Raw genomic sequence first — 11,827 nt, forward strand, 5'->3', positions numbered from 1 at the left:
TTTTTTTTTTTTTGCAAAAACGGTAAATTGCAAATATCTCAAAAACGGTACCATAGAATTAAAAATAACCTTGATTTTCGGAATCAGGGGGTGATTTTACATAAGAATTTCATAACGGCGTTTCTGGTAAAGAGAAAAAGTTGAAATTTGTGGTCCAGTGTTATTAATTGATTTTTATTTTACGATCAAAAATAATGGTTATTTGATTATTTTTATTGTTTCGCTCAAAGATAATAACTATTATTGAGTTTTATTTTTTCACTTAAGAATAATGATCATTCAAAATATTCAAAAGCTATACCAGCGTGATTTCTGACGTATTCTTTTCAGATGTAGCGACACTCTAACAAAAGCCTTAAGTCCCAAAATTTTCCGGTCAAAATATCAGTAGATTGCGTCTGTATGGCTGTTTCAATTTCATAAATGATCATTTTTTTAAGTGAAAAAAAATAAAACTCAATAATAATTTTTATTTCCGAGGGAAAAAATAAAAATCATAAAATACTTATTATTTGTGGTGGAAAAAAATTCAAATAATAATTATTTCCGTTGAGCGAAAAAATAAAACTCAATAATAATTAGTTTTAAGCGAAAAAAATAAAAATTATAAAATAACGATTAAATGCTGATTTAAGTTATTTTACTCATAATGATTACCGTCATTCATTCATAATTCACTTTATTATCAAAAACTCATTGAAATGATAACTTTTGTAATTAACAAAGCAAAGTTTTGATAAACATTACGCGTGTTTTTTTCACACGCATAAATACGTATATACGCTTAAAATTTGTATGGAGCTATAAGCGACAAACTTTATGTGCGCTTATGAATATTTGTCGACAAAATCAAATTTATCTGTTTTTAATGGAAGTTGACGATGAGGGTAACTGACGTAACTTCCATATCAGCCCTGTCGATGCTTGTTTTTTACACGGTAAACGTAGATGTACAGTGTTGGACTATCACTTTGAACCAAATTCAAAATGATATTGTTTACCACTTACATATGTTTATTTATTAATTTTTAAGATTTTTCAATTAAAACAGAGTTCCTTCCCTAACAAATGCCATATAAACAAATCCAAGCTCAAAACTTTGTAGAACACTGAAAAAACAAACTCATTACATTTTCATCCAAAATTCAAACTTTTTTCAGTATACGGTTTTATAGCCCTTTCAATTTTAGTGTCTGTTTCAAGTGGCTAAAAATTACCATTGATTTTTTAGAATTTCTTGCAGCATTTGCTTTCATATAACGAATAAACACAATTTATTTTAACACTTCTGAGAAAAAAGTTTGGATTTTGGATAATAATTTGAAGATTTTTTTCAGTGTTCCACAAAGTTTTCAGCTTGGGTTTATATGGTATTTGTTAGCGAATTAACTGTATTTTAATAGAAAAATCTGAAATATTAATAAATAAACATAAGTGGCAAACAATATCATTTTGAATTCGGTCCAAAACGACGGTGTGTGATATGTATATTATCGGCTCAGTGAACCATTTTCTGAGACAGGGTGTTCTTCAACGAAATTCTGAAATAGGTGATTTTTCATCCACTTGCCAATATAGAGCGTTTCCGAACCGGCAGCCGAGATAGGGTAACTCAGCCGTCGACATAGTAATTCTCATATTTTTGTGATATCTTTTATGGTGATTTCGTTTCTACCAAAAAATGTCGCCTTTTGATTGCCCTTTTCTCTTTTTGTGTTCGATTCTAAATTAAAGGCAAAGGGTGAGAAAATTTTGTGTTCGTTTCTTAAGATGTCACACTCTTGTAAGGCAGAAAGGGCACATTCTCTGCCCTGCGAAGCTTTGTCAGGGGAGATGGTTGCCTTGGAAATCAGATGGTTGTTTAAAACGACAATTTTATGACATGCGTGACCCAAACAAGGACAAGAGGGCAAAACATGCCTTTTTACAGGGTTGAGTGTAACATCAAACCAATTTTGCACCGGATACGGGAAAAATTTTTTGAAAGAAACGAAATCACCATTAGTAAAACAATTCTACGCGTTGAACCTAAACAAACCCCGGTGTATACTCATGAACCGGTTCTTCTACTGGTACAAGATTTTTCTAAGCGGTTCGAACCGTATTGACTTTTGGAATGATTTGCAGCCCTGGTTTTTTTACACTTCCGAAAATGAGGAGCCCTACAAAAATTCGTTCAATGACTTTGGTATCATACTTTTACCTTGGCCGTAGTTTGAAACCTATTGATAACGTGGGGGAAGTTCACACAAGGAAAGTTTATGGTCCGGAGAAGCCGTCAGTTGAAAATTTTGATAAGCTTAATGAAAGCGTAACAAGCTCGCGGAACCAGCCTACTAAAACTCTTAAAGGCCTGGTCGAAAGTCTTCTTCGAATAGGCTAAGTCTTGAGTTAAGAACTATTTTCTGATGGCAGTCATCCGATTCCATCTCCTGTCATCAAACAAACAGTTAGCACATTCGCGCCTTGGCACCCACGTCGCTGTTGACAGTTACAATTTTTAGAAAGTAGAGAATTTCGTTTACTTGGGAACCAGCATTAACACCGATAATAATGTCATCATTGAAATCCATCGCAGAATCACTCTTGCCAACAAGTGCTACTTTGGACTCAGTAGGCAATTCAGGAGTAAAGTCCTCTCTCGACGTACGAAAACCACTCAATCACCATGCCCGTGCTGGTATATGGCGCAGAAGCATGGACAATGACAACATCCGATGAGGCGGCTCTTGGAGTGTTTGAGAGAAAGATTTGGTGGAAGATTTACGGGCCTTTACGCGTTGGCGACGGCGAGTACCGCAGACGATGGAACGATGAGCTGTATGAGCTTTACAACGATATGGACATAGTGCAGCGAATTAAAATACAACGGCTCCGCTGGCTTGGTCATGTCGTTCGTATGGACACCGACGCTCCAGCTCTGAGAGTATTCAACTCGGAACCCGCTGGTGGTAGCAGAGCAAGAGGGAGGCCCCCACTGCGATGGAAAGATCAGGTGGAGAAGGACTTGGCTTCACTTGGCGTCAGTTGGCATAGGGAAGAAACGACTGGCGTGCTTTGCTGAACTCGGCCAAAATCGCTTAGGCGGTTACAGCGCCAAGAAAGAAGAAGAAGAAGAAGAAGAAGAAGAAGTCATACGATTCCTGTTATTTTTTAAATGCATAATTTTAACTTAAGTTTTTAAAACTTCTTCTAATTAAATACCACAATTTCTGCGAAGCATTTCGCTTTTGTTTATAATTATTCGCAGCACTCTATGTACATATGATCGAGATAGGTCGATATTCCATCGATATGCACAAAATCCTGAGCAGCCTTACTGTGTTTAGTGCTGGAGAACTTTTTAAAGAAAATTTTGGCGAGTAAAAATAAAACTACTCAAAAACGGGAGTATATGGTAGATTACAAACCTTGTGTGGTTGATGCTCAAACAAGTTTTTAAAAGTGCCAAAATGGGCCAAATAGAAAAATAAAAGTCCCAAAAAAGGTGCCATCCTTTTCGATCCATCCTATTAAGCAATAAAATATGAACCACATTTCTAAAACAAAAGTGCAAAGACAAAATAAGATAAACTAGTTGAATAATCTTTAGAAATTAGAGAATTTTAGTTGAGAAAAAGAAGTACACGCAATGGATTTCACAAAAATTAATTTAAATATTACTATTTTTGAAAAGTGTTATATTGGCACTTTGTACCAAATTGAAAAATTAAGTGCCATTTAATGCAAAATAGGGCCAAAAATGGCACGGTTTGAGCCACGTTGGCAGCCCTTCCCGCGGGATCGTGTGGAAAAAACCTCTTATTAGGTTTGTTCCACATGCTTTCCGGGCGGTTTCGGTAATTAGAGCGTAAAAATAATTACTCTCTCGCAAGTGTCAAAAATGTGTCAACTCGCGCCAAAAGTGTCCAGAGCGTGAGGAACGTAAAAACCACTTTTCGCGTTCGGAATCAAAAAATCATTTCTAAACAATGATTTTATGTGTATTTATCTTATTATACAGCTAATAAAATTAGTAAATAACTACATCTCTGAACCTTTAGTGCTATTTTACATTTTTTTATGTTACAAAATTTGCTATCGGATGTCAACAAACAACGGTTGTTATTTCAAATTGACTTCTTTTACATTTCTGCCCGGAAACTGTTTCGCTCGTGTCGAACAAACTTATTGTAGAGTACAGATTCATAGTTATACGTTGTACCAAAAATTTAAATACACGGCACGCAGCGGTTTTCAACAGCGGATATTTTAAATCTGGTACTTGTTGCCAGAATTAAAACAATGGCAATGCATGTATTTCGGATATTGTAAATTCATCCTAAATTATGTTACATAAAAAGGGGGTTTGAAGTATGCAAACGTACATTTAAATAATTTCAAATCCGCAAATCTTTTTTCAAAATCTGCTTTAAATCATGTATGTAGTTTTGCGACATAGGGGTCCAATTTATCCTCTTTGACATGTGCAATATTTTTTTCTAGCCATGGAAAATGATGAAATATTCTTTTTTTGAGATCATGTATAAAAAGACGTAGTTTAGCTTCAAAACTTAAAATAATGTGCGACCTATCAAAAACAGTTTTATTCTCTCCTTGTAGAGACAAATTCAAGTTTTGCAAATGTTCCATCATATCGGTAAAGAACATTAAGTCAGAAAGCCAATTTTCATTCTCCAATTGCGGGTAATGTTCCGATCTCAATTTGCGTATGTGTTTATAAAACGAATAAAATAAAAAACAACACAGTGGAAAAGAAATATGTATTTTAAAAAGGAAAAATGGCCAAAGCGGGATTTCCGGGATTTGTAATTAACACTGGTGACAATAATAGAAACGCTTTATGTCCACCAGTTTTGCCTATATTACTTTTGTTTATTTAATATTTAACATTGTTTTTGTTAATGTGTAGCCCAATACACATATATATCTGTGTTCCTATGGAAAAGTAGCTTATGTCGAAAGGCTGGCTTTAGTATAAATCGGCATTCGCAGTATACTGCATACTGCATACGGCACTGAGCCGTTGAAAAACTTTTGGCAAATAAACGTGCAAGAAATAGTTCCAATACTAGCAAGTCAATATTCTTGTTAAGTCTCATCCAAAAATTCCTTGTCGTTTAAAGAATAAAGGGAATGACGTATTATACTAAAGCCAGCGTTTCGACATAAGCTACTTTTCCAAACGAACACAGATATAATACCTTACGGTTCTTAATTTTTCTCTCTGACGTCAGGATTTTTTAAAAGAACTTTGAAATTTAAAAGATATGAGTGATTAAAAAAATTATTTAAAAATTTCAGTGCAATATACAGTCAGTCAATAAAGTTTAGGTACAGCGAATTTTTTACAATACGGGCAACTATTTTTTAAATATTTTATTTTTTGCAAATTTTTTATAAAAATATGGTTAATTCTACAACAAAAACTCCAAAAAGAAAAGTTCCAAACCTTGTGCAAAATTAAAGAAAATTCTGCAAAATTGCATTCAAATATTTCACTTTTTATTTACGCTCTCTAGAAAAAATTTGAGTATGAAGTTTTTTTTAGCCCATTCAATTTTAGTATAATAAAGTGCAAGTATGAGGAAGCCAGGACTTACCATTGATTTTTGGGAAATTTTTTTGTTGAAGGTGTCGCATATTTTTTCCATATAAAAAAATTATCAAACATTATTTTATATGGAGAAAATAAGCGACACCTTCAACAAAAAAAATTCCTAAAAATCAATGGTAAGTCCTAGCCACCACAAACTTGCACTTTGTTATACTAAAATTGAATAGGCTAAAAAACTGCATACCCAACTTCTTTCTAGAGAGCGCAAATAAAAAGTGCAATATTTTAATGAAATTTTGCGGAATTTTCTTTAATTTTGCACAAGGTTCGGAACCCTGATTTTTGGGTTTTTTGTTGTAGAATTGACCATATTTTTATAAAAATTATCGAAAAATAAAATATTTAAAAAATAGTTGCCCATATTGTAAAAAATTCGCTGTACCTAAACTTTATTGACTGGCTGTATGTACTTAAAAGCCAGTATGTGTATCAAATGAAAGAGAATATTCTGGTGAGTTAAAACACATTACTTGTCAATGTTATTGTGGCTTGTTAACATTTTATTTTTAATATTTTTATTGAGCTTTGTACCACGATTGTTTATTAGGAAAAATTGAAAAAGCAACAAAGTCTAAGCGGTAGAAGTTATAGCACTATTTCGGAGATCACCACATCTCCTCATCAGACTTCTTTTTTTTTCTAGACTTCAGCAGGAATCGAACCTGCGAATTCGATGCTCAAAGTCAGAAGCGTTAACCACTGAGCTATGTACATCCCGTAAACTCTTGTTGCTAATTCATTTTCCTTATTCACATTACATTTTTTGGTGCGTAAGGGACACCCTTTATAATTTTATCCTTGAATATCCTTGAAATTTTGCAATTCTTACTTTTGAAAAAATTATATGTTAGGACTAACTTTATTAGCTTAAAAAATAAAGTAGATTAAAGGGGCACTTTCAATTCCTATTCGTCCTAATGAACCAAAAAAAAAAAAATATTTCATTTGGTACCTATATCTTTGTTTTACATTGCAAAGGAATATAGACAAAACTGGTCGAGTTAAGGCGCTTCTTTTATTTCTGCCACTAGTGTTATAAACTTCTTTCAACCAGAAAATAAAATTTTTTGATTTAATTTTTTTTTTTGCTTCGAGCTTTTTTCGACATACCTTAAATTACTTTATCAGATATGTACAAGCTAAATTATTATTAAATGCATATAAAATCAATTACTGTCTTTCGTTTCGTTATTTTTCAAGCCCATTTACTTATTGGGGCGTATTCTTGTTTTCTTACGGATCGAAAATCATGAAATTTTCCTATCATTTTGTATTCAAAAATTTCAAATTTTCGATTCGTACGAAAACCAGAATACGCCGTTTTATTATATGGTAGGAGAGCTTCTCAAACCATATTGATGCAATTTTTTCATGTTAAGTCGTTTGAAAAATAATAAATATCTTAATCCCGGAAAAAATTAGCATCCCTAATGTGTATGTAAAAATGTGCAAGTGGCTGGATGCCTATGAATACGCAAATGTGTGCAATATGGATTTTTTGTTTATTTCCTGCTCACATTAACTGCATGAAAGCCGCTAAAGCAAACAAAAAACATGAGATGGAATTTAAAACTTGAGAATAGAAGTAACATAAACAAATAACGAGATTCTTTGCTTGCAAAAATTACGAATTGCACAGCATATCAGCGCTGGGTTTACTTAATTCATTTCACATGTTACTACTCTTTGCTTTATTATAGTCAATAGAATTTTAATTATTTACCAAATAAGCATTTCGTACTTAAATATGTGGGCATGTATTTATGTACATATACCCAATACAAAGTTTGCTGAAGTCAATGCACATCTATCTATGGATGTACATATCTATATTTATACTATGTATGTAGGTATGTATGAATTTATGTATGCGCTCATACAGGTATATATTTATTTATGTGCATAAATATATGTATGTATATGCACAGATGCATAAGATGTATGCATATGTAGGCTTTTTTATTTGAGCCCTTCCCAGATTGGCAAGAAAATTGCCAATAATGGCCAACACCATGGCAGACACTTTACACACTCTTCGCACAGCACAAAATTTATAAAACCACATCAGGCCATCGTTCGACCCAGCACCTCTGTCGCCGCACTCTACCACTTCTTGATCACTGTACTCATACCGCCACACTCCTTGCACGTCTCGCAATCTTCATTGCGGTGCGACAAAACGCTTCAGAGCTACACCTTACAGCTAATGATGCTCCTTAACCAGAGCTTTTTTTGCTTTGCCCCCAAGTAGAATTTCAACTAAACACCAATTTCGATTTACCCGCTTCAAGTTTCGTACTGTTAAATGTTTTTAGCCACTTATCGGTGCAATCGGTCGATGCGTCGATCCGATCAAGACACGTTCGCGTTCACACCGTCTTGGACTCAAGTTAATACTGACTGCTGTTATTAAGGTACGCGTGTGCGAATGCGGCGACTGTCTGACTGGTGGTAATGGTGGTTGGTTGCGACGTCGTTAGCTGCTTTGTCCAACTCGATGTGTATGGAGGAAGTTTGCTTCGGTGATCACAGACCGTCGATGTTGTTAAGTCGGCAATGCTCTCTATTGGCATTGCACTAGTTCGAAGCGATGGGAGCGAAAGTGGTTGGTGTTGCTGGTTTGAAGATGACACCATCGCTGTCGTATTTCATTATACCCCATAGAGCAGTGATTTTCAAAATATTTTCAAAAATTATTGGGGTAAAGATAGAGTATCTACATTTTTTTAGCCTGAGTGTCGTTTTTTGCTCGCGTTGTTTTTTGATAGTTCCGATAAAAAAAAATATTTTCTTCCAAATTTGCAAGACGAATTTCCTCATATACTACGAAGGTTCCTACTTAGTGTGGAAATATAGCACAGCCTTAGGGCAAAGAATCGGCCGATGCCGATGCCGATGTCGATTCCTTAAAAAAAAACTACCTGAATATAAATTCATTCGAGAACAAATGTTTTTGATAAACTTTTATAATAACAAAAGAAAAACATAAACAAATACATTACAAAACAAATAATCATTCAAGAATCTATGCACTTATTTATGTACGTGCATAAATATGTATTAAAAGTAGTATATCGCCTATGCATATATATCATTGCAATACTTTGTTCCATAGTCTTTTTCTCATTCAATGTTAAAAAATACTTAATTCGAAATCAGATTTCATAGTTGTACTCATATTTAGTAGTAAAAATATGCGGCTTCTGCTGACTATAAAGGTGTTGTATTGAATAAAATTTGATAATAAACAGTAACCGTAGATTTTTTATGATAAAAGTATTTTTGCAACGTAAACAATTTAACAATTCAGTGAAAAGAACCCGAAAGATTTAGGAATTCAGGGATTAATTCAAAGATAATCGTAACAAAACTTACAGTAACGACGCTTTAGCATTCTTTGGCTATTTCCCTTCCGTCTATTTAATGTTTATTGTTTTTTTTATGAAAGTGTAGCTCGTTATCGAAAAGAAAAACATGTTAGTAAAAATTGCAAACTTTTTCATTAACCATTCTGAGTATGCAGTTTTGTAGCCCATTCAATTTCATTTGAATAAAGTGCGTGATCAAAAAATTGTCAAAAGTCAACACTTACCTAAATAGCTACTTTAAAATCGCACTACTAAAATTCAAAAAACTGCGTACTCCAAAAAATTTTAAAAATCTGATTAAACAGTTCCAAAATTTTGATGAACATTTGTTAAGATTTGTCGAATTTTTATAAATGTTCTACAAAGTTTGAAATTTTGATTTATGGTTAAGTAAGCTATATTTTCATAAGAAAAAATAAACTAAGAAAAATAGCCAAAACTTGCTAAAATGTGTCGACCCCACTTACATTTTTGCTACCCTACGTCATATAAATGTACCATGAGAATACATTAATGACGCGAACTCAGATGCATTAATATTTTAAACTTTAACAGAATTAAAAAAGTAAAAAATAAATAACATTGAATAAAGTGCGGAAAAAGTAAAAAGAATCGGCCAATGCCGGTGCCGATGCCGATTATTTTGGCGGATAGTAGCCGATGCCGATTAATCAGTCGGACTCTAGCTTGAAACATTGAATCCAAATGTGAATTGAACGCATCAACCGCTTCGTCAGGCCTCCAAATACGTTGACCTCGCAATTTATTTTAGGTCCACAGAAAAAAGAAGAAATCATCAATCAATTCGACGTTTTGAATGCTCAAAAACATGTTTGATGTCTAACTGCCGTCCCTAGATTGGCGTCAAGCGCCAAACAACTGTCAAAAATCCTCATTCCCATACAATTTGTATGCAGAATCCCACTCATTTTTGACAGGGCGTTTCGTGTTGAAGCTGGATGCAGAAGACGGAAAGAAAGGGAGAGGACACAGCGTTGCCGAAAGCTTTCGCTGGAAAAGCGTCACTTTACCCTAAAAAGATCGTCATTTCGGCCAAAAAATCTTCAAATTTGTTTTTATTGTATTTTTTTAGCAAAACAAAGAATGCAAAGGAATTAAGCAATTGCGGTTTTTTTACCTCGCTTTTATTAGCTTGGGATGTAACTATGTAATATTGATGCGCCTAAAAGATGCAGCGATTTCCATTCTCAAGTTACCTACCTGATGACAGTACCAATGGGAATTGCTGTCAACTTCCATTCTTAAAGTAACCTGATAACAGTACGAATGGAAATTTTAATAGCGAGGTTTCAGTTTTTTAAGCTTCAATTTTATTTAATTACCGGTTACCGAATTATCGTGGAGGAAGCTTGATAATTTTTCTAATAGTTGGTGCAATCAGCTGTTCGATATTTATTCAATTAATCCGTCCGCTGCTGAAAGGCATAACGTATATGAGTAATTAAATCCCTTAAATTTTCTGTTACAATTTATTTTTTTTTAGGAATAAAGCTACGAGTCCGCTTTTGATAAATATAGTTTACCAGACTTATATAGGGTTTGCGTGTAAGTGGTTACCCAACGCATAGCACTTCACATGTAGAATTCTGTTGGGTTTTGATTTTTACGTAAAAATGATATAGCAGTGCAAGTATGCATAACTAGGCTATAACAAAAGAAAACTGGAAAGGACGTTCACAGTTGATAAAATTACCGAGTGTCAACTAGCAATTTACCGAAACTATCAAAATAGATATGAAGACCCTTAGGGCCGTTTTCTGAAGTAAGCTTTAACTTTAAAGCTCACTTTATATTATATAAAAATAAAGCTATGTCTAAAGTTAAGCATCTCTGTTATCGGTTTTTGACGTATGTATGTTTCTTGGTTGTAACCAATTTAAAACCGATAAAAAAATGCTTTTCTTTATTCACAATCATACATTTTAATGCAACCTTTAAATATAACATATTAGTGTAACATTAGCATTCCCTCTCCTACTTTTCTCTTTCAAATCAGTGCCAGCAGTGCAATTTAACGATATGGTTACAATTCTAGAACAAATTTAATATAATTAAATGCACGGCTGTAGAGCAAAACTAGATAAATGCATGGTTGTATTTTGGATTACGTTTTCCTGTAAAAAAATTTTTACATACATACATATCGTCGGCTTAGAGTGTAAACCCGCTAAATCCGTTTTTTGGCAAAATTGACCTTTTGATGCAGTTCGAAGGAGTAGGCGATTCCGCAGTTGGCAAGCAAAAAAATACGTTAATATAAAAATATAATTGTCAAAAATTGTTTGATGAGTAAAGCTGCTAAGTACAATCAGTTCAAATTCAACTGCTAAATCCAACGTATTGTGCTTCTGTCCCTCGATTATTGTTCTATGTTAGGTTGCAAACAGAGTGGAAGCGAAGCCGAAGACGAAGCCGAAGACGAATTGCTTGCGTTGCGGGCAAGCTGGCGAGTGTACATAGTGGAAGATGAAAGATATGAAGATTTGTTTCTAAATAAAACCCTTTTTTATACCCGAGCGCACTTGTGCACAAGGGTATTATAACTTTGTTCACATAACGGTTGTTTGTAACAGGCAAAACGAATCGAGACAGATATAGACAAATGTATACATAAATGATCAGAGTGAAAAGAGAAATCGATTAAGCGGTGACTGTCTGTCCGTCCGTCCGTCCGTCCGTCCGTCCGTCCGTCTGTGCACACGATAACTCGAGTAAAAATTGAGATATCTTAACGAAACTTGGTACGTGAACTTCTTTTGGGCGTGGGACGGATGGTATTGAAAATGGGCGAAATCGGATAATAACCACGCCTACCTCCCAT

The 11,827-nt window shown here is 34.1% G+C and overlaps 1 protein-coding gene across 5 annotated transcripts in view; it reads right to left on the bottom strand.

Annotated features, from left to right (window-relative positions):
- The window catches only part of shf (WNT inhibitory factor 1), a 104,953-nt gene extending 96,944 nt beyond the window's left edge, over positions 1-8,009 (bottom strand). For 3 of the 5 annotated variants that reach the window (XM_017617452.1, XM_017617453.1, XM_017617450.1), the window contains exon 1: positions 7,899-8,008. The gene's annotated coding sequence lies outside the window, so the exon portion shown is untranslated. Of the gene's footprint in view, positions 1-7,818; positions 7,842-7,898 lie in introns of those variants that run through there. The other 2 variants (XM_017617454.1, XM_017617451.1) reach the window with 2 other exon arrangements.
- Between the last annotated feature and the right edge of the window lie 3,818 nt (positions 8,010-11,827).

Source organism: Rhagoletis zephyria, unplaced genomic scaffold, assembly GCF_001687245.7.
Source record: "Rhagoletis zephyria isolate East Lansing unplaced genomic scaffold, Rhagoletis_zephyria_1.1 Rzeph_scaffold_01412, whole genome shotgun sequence".
Classification (NCBI taxonomy): Eukaryota; Metazoa; Arthropoda; class Insecta; order Diptera; family Tephritidae; genus Rhagoletis; species Rhagoletis zephyria.